This window comes from Falco rusticolus, chromosome 2 (genome assembly GCF_015220075.1).
Source record: "Falco rusticolus isolate bFalRus1 chromosome 2, bFalRus1.pri, whole genome shotgun sequence".
In the NCBI taxonomy this organism is placed as follows: Eukaryota; Metazoa; Chordata; class Aves; order Falconiformes; family Falconidae; genus Falco; species Falco rusticolus.
The window spans coordinates 17,752,533-17,758,346 of NC_051188.1; positions in this window are offsets into that span (position 1 = coordinate 17,752,533).

A 5,814-nucleotide genomic window follows, 5' to 3' on the forward strand; every position below is an offset into this window, starting at 1 on the left:
AGAGAGGGGACAAGAGAAGTGCAAGGGCCCAGGAGTAGACAGCACAAGAAGGACTGATGGCAAGACAAAAGAAAATGACGTAAGTGGTATCAGGAGCAAAGGAGACCTTCTGCCCCTTTTTGGAGGGGGCCAGTAACACAAAAACATTAGGCATAAACAAGGAAAATCAGAGATGAAAGAATACCACTTGGGCTCCAAGTTCTCTTACCGATTATGAGCAACTAAGACCACAATCAGCAGTGCAAACTATTAGCTCCATGGTACCATGTGCTCACAGCTAATTTAGAGTATGACTGTTAGGGACTAAGAGTTTTCTCTATGTAGTGACAATGATTGATATTGTGTAAGAATTACCCACTAGCAAGTATGTTGCTAATGAATGAATTTAGCAGACAATTCCGTTTTAGAGTTTAAAGTTGGTATGATTTGCCAGTTTTCTAAATGCTTCCATCAGTGTTCTCTGGTAGCCTAGATGATATAATGAAAGATCTATTCAGTTACATAGGCAGGACCTACCCAAGCTGCAATGGTATCCTGTGCCAGCTTTATGTAAGTGCAATATTATTCCTACATTAAAAGCTGCAGCATAGTCAATAGCTACTTATGAACTTAACAGTGATATTATTGCTGCCATTTGATGTAGGACCTGGAAAGCAGAATATTCACTTGAAAGGTGAAACATAAATTGCTGGGGCAGGAGGTCATTTGCCTGATGATTTTGTACCTCGGGAGTCCTACTTTCAAGCTCTTCTTACTACAGTAGGTGCTTATTCGCTTTTCAGTTAAAGTGGAGCATTTTTCTTTGCTAAGGTGTTTCCAGGTGTTGGAGCTGCAAGGAGGAATTCAAAGATACTGTGAAAATCACTGTAAATCAAAACATTTGGCAAGCCTATCCCAATTAAAAACCTAGGTTTTTAAGGAGTTAACACAGCCTTTTCCTAATAATGGGATCCCAACTATGCCAGGATTTTTTCATCTGTTTTGACAAGGGCAAGGAATTAAATCAGTCCACTGACTCAGTCGCAGTTTCAAGGAAGGGGCTCAGACTCACAATTAAGACAACCCTCTTTCATTTCAGGTTCAGCTAAGCCTCAGTCTTCTATGCCGAGAGCTCACAGATCAGCCTCCTCATGTTGCTCTGCCTACCAGGCTTATTTGGAAACCTCCTTTTAATGTACTCTTTCCTTTTCAACCCCTGCAATCAAGCGCAGGAGTTTTTCTTGTGATCAGAATGAGCTCAATGCTGCTAAAGACATTTTGGTCTTGGTTCCTCCATCCAGGTGGTTGTAAGCAACTGTAGCATGTCTGCCTTTGTAACAAAAAAGACAGAGAAGAACATTATTTGGAAAAGATGCTATGCCTATTTAAAAGGCCAGCTTGAGCTATAATTAGGCAGTGCTCAACTGGATGTGGAGGAGGTCCCTGAGCTGTAATGTAATACGTGTGGAACAACAATTCTGTAATACCAGCCAAAAAAAGCAGGTGAAATATGGACTGAAATTGGGCAGTTAAAAAAAAAACAATTGCAGGATGAGAATCTGCACTGGATTTTATCTACCCACATTTTATCCCAAACAAATGAGCTGCCTCCACATCTAAATGTTTCCATCCCAGAAAGGGAGAGAGGCAAAAGCACAGGCAGAGCAGTGGCTTTGGGGAAGCCAGGACCCCGCTGAGGTGTCCTGCAGCACCGTAGGTACTGGTGAAGGCACGGCCACCCTCGGGAGAAGGCAGGAGCCTTGCACAGCCCCCTCAGAGAGGTGGTGTCCTGTGGGGCTGCCTCAGCTGCCTAGTCCCATCCGCTTCTGCTGCTCCTCATCCCTCCTTGCCAGCCAGCAGCACAACAAAAGCAGCCCCCTGCTACCCGGTGTGGTGTCAACCAGACGTGAGTGGCTCCAAAGCTCAGCAGGAGTTCAGAGGAGAGCAGCGATGGTAATTCCTCTAGGGTACCTTGGGCAAGCCCTGCTCCAGGGACCTCTGCCTCCCGCTGCACCTCTGGTCACTGTTGATGCCCCACTCCCTGGGAAGCCTTTGGTGCAGCCAGTGAAGAACGTGATCTGAAATTCATGTTCAGCCAACGTGACCTGGAGGTGGTCACTCCAACTTGCTTCCAGGGTCCACAGGCAGCCAGTGCTGGCCAGGGACAGGCATGAGCTGAAGAACTGCATTTCCAGGAGCCAGGCACCTGGGTGGACTAGCAGAACCTGCGCATCCATCCCAGCTCTGGCAAATAGGACCTGGCACTGTGGCTGGAGTCACCCTGCTTATGGGTAGTGTGTTTTATTAGCAAGTGCTAAGCACTTATCAAGTTGCAGCTTCCTTTTTAGTCTCATTAACTATTTAGCTTTACCTCGGGATGTGTAAATAAAAAGGCATCCCTAAACCGTACTGCTGTCATACTTCTGCCAGGCCTTCAGGAGGGCTCATGATGCCTCCCCCACCGGAGAGAAGTCTCCGATCACTGACAGCGTAGGGAGCAAAACACAACTGGTAAAAATGGAGATGAACCAAAAGAACAGGTATTTGGAGACTAAACCAGCCTCATCTGTTTTATCTTTCTGATTCAGCACACTACAAATTTCTGACCTCTAATTGATTTCTGATTTCAGTGGGGATGGTGTTTACGAGAACCAATTGTAACTCGACCTACTTACGTTTTCTTGGTCTAAGAATAGGGTGCTGGGGCTGCCACTGCCTGCCAGGGCTGCCAGCTGTTTCTGAGATTGCTATCAGACATACTTTAAAGGGTGTTTTCCACTTAAGGAGAGCTACAAGATGCCTTTTGCCTTTTTTAGGTTTCACTTATTGATGGGGGAAAAAAACCCCACCTAATTTCAAAGTAATTGTGACCTAAAAACAGCCTTGTGAAAAGCCGCCCGCCCTCTCCCTGGAGCACCACTCGGCAGCTCTCAGCCCACTTTTCCGTGGTGCTCAGGATTCAGCTCTTGCTGGTTCACCACAGGCTGCATCAGGCCCTAATTTTACACCTCTCTCTGTTATTCTTTTCTGGGTTTTCCACTTCATTCTAACATATTTTTCCCAGAGATCAAGTACACTCAGGGGTTTCTGGTGACAACTAAATATCTTTTGATTCTTTTTCCTTTTATTTCTGACTTCAGTTTTTTCCTACCTTTGGGACTATACAGCACCTTCTAGGTAAGAGCCATCAGATTTCTCTCCCTGAGAAACACTTGTGTTTTACAAAAAATGAGATTGAAAAAGAACATATTGCAACTATTGGGAGTTGCGGGGGAGGCAGAGAGAGCACAGAATAAGGCCTGGATTCTTATTTTAAAGAAAGCAAAGGAGAAATTTCAGCTCCTTTTCCATTGACAGGTGGTGAATTCCATGCATCTCCCTCGGTGCATTTCCCAGGAGGGGCAAGGGGGGCAAAAAACAGCAGCGGCATGTCCCTGGTCCTGTGCCCTGCTGCACGGAGCGGGCTGCAGTGCTGCCCTGGCTTGTGCCTGGGCCGCAGCCTCCAAGCTGTGGGGCTGGTTGGGCTCTCACCGAGTCACCCAGCCCCACCATGCCCTCCCCACAGCACCGTGGACCCCACAGGCACCTTGGTTCTCCCCGCCCGCTACAGAGCCAGCTCTGCACAAGGATCTGAGCAGGAACAGCAGCAACCAGGGCTGCTGGAGACTAATCCCCTGGAGGATTTATCACCAGGGTTTGCAAGGTGCAGACAGCCCGCATGTGAGTGTTAAGCTGCAGCTGTTTGCGGCAGGGCTACAAGCCCCAGTGAGAGCAAGGCTGGGCATGAGGGCTGCAGCAATAAGCAGGCAGCAGCTCCCCAGTTGCATGCAGGACTCCTCCAGTGAGTCACAGCATCCCACCCAGTGCCAGGTCCACCACCTAGGGTTGCCCTTGGGTGCTTCTTGGATGCTGACTGCTAATTACGTTGCACATTCACAGAATCACAGAATGGTCAGGGTTGGAAGGGACCTCTGCAGATCATCTAGTCCAGCCCCCTGCTAAAGCAGGGTCACCTAGAGCTGGTTGCACAGAGTCATGTCCAGGCAGGTTTTGGATGTCTCCAGCAAAGGAGACCGCACAGCCTCCCCGGGCAGCCTGTGCCAGGACTCCATCACCCCCAAGGTAAAGCAGCTCTTCCTCATATTCAGGTGGAACTGCCTGTGCTGCAGTTTGTGCCCGTTGCCCCTTGTCCTGTGTCCTGGTAGCACTGAGAAGAGCCTGGCCCCGTCCTCTTGACACTTGCTCTTAAGATATTTGAAGACATGGGTAAGATCCCCTCTCAGTTTTTTCTTCCCCAGGCTAACCAGGCCCAGTTCTCTCAGCCTTTCCCCATAAGGGAGATGCTCCAGTCCCCTCATCAGCTTTGCAGCCTTCCGCTGGGCCCTCTCCAGTAGTTCCCTGTCTCCCTTGAACTGGGGAGCCCAGCACTGGGCACAGCACTCCAGATGGGGCCTCACCAGGGCAGAGCAGAGGGGAGGATCACCTCCCTCCACCTGCTGGCCACACTCCTCCTGATGCACCCCAGGGTCCCATTGGCCACCTTGGCCACCAGGGCACACTGCTGGCTCATGGGCAACTTGCTGCCCACCAGAACTCCCAGGTCCTTCTCTGCAGAGCTGCCCTCCAGCAGGTCATCCCCTCACCTGCCCTGTTGCACGGGGTTGTTCCTCCTGAGGTGCAGGACCCTACACTTGCTTTTGTTGAACTCCATGAGGTCCCTCCCTGCCCAGCTCTCCAGCCTGTCCAGGTCTCGCTGAATGGCAGCGCAGCCTTCTGGTTCCTCCCCACCGAGAATCGCTGGCAGGTCTTGGGGAGAAAACTCACACTTCAGTGCAGTTGAAGACCCAAGGAGTGCTAGGGAGTTGCACAAAGGAAATCGTAGAGGAGTCCCCATGGGGGTCTTCACTGCATGGACAACTGTGCTCCCAGTATGAGAAAAATGCTTTGTGGTGCATTAGACCAAAGCCCGCACGTGCTCGTGCCATGGTGGCTGGTGAGGGCCAAGCTGAGCAAAGGGAAAAGAGACTGTCTTCCCACAGGGCAGCCCTGTGAGGGCAAGGAGAGCTACCCTCCCTGCCCAGCCCAGGCAGAGCCTCTTCCCCCACAGCCCTGCACCCAGGGCTGTCTCCCTCCCTGGCTCCAGGATCACTGCTTCCCACCAGTTGGCTTTCCAGTTTGCTGTGAGATATTAATTTTCCCCTTTCAAGCACGGGACCGAGTAGGACTTTCACTGGGGCAAGCCTGGGACCCCAGCTACTCAAATTTTGTTTTGATCATCATTGGCCACTTTTCATCATGGGTCGTGGCTCTGAGGCATCTCCTGCTCTGCAGCCCCTGAGATGCACACCAAGCCCTTTCCCTCCTGGCCAGCCAAACCACTACCCCACTGTGCAATGGTTTACACTAAGCATCTAATCAAAAATCAGAGCAAACATCTCCATTCCCCAAACCTAGGGTAGAATTTATCCACCCCTATGCAGACATCTCCTGAAGGCAGGAACTGGAGCATGGAGCTCCACCGCCTCTTTCCTCTTGCTTCTGCTGATGTTTGTGGAGACTATGGATGGTCATGGACATGTCCTGGTAGGCCATGGCCAAAAACTGACTCTGACTGAGAGGCTGAAATTTAAATGATTTAAGATCTATACGCTCTCAGTCTTTCAGACAATAGCAAGAAAGACAAACTGTATTTAAAATATGAAGAACTCCTCAGTGGAAGATGATGTTTTTTAATATGATATTTATTTGCACAAAACCGGTGATATTTATCAAAACATGTCACTCATAATGGACATGTTTTGCAGAAACATGTTCTAATCCATCGTTCTTTGTCAC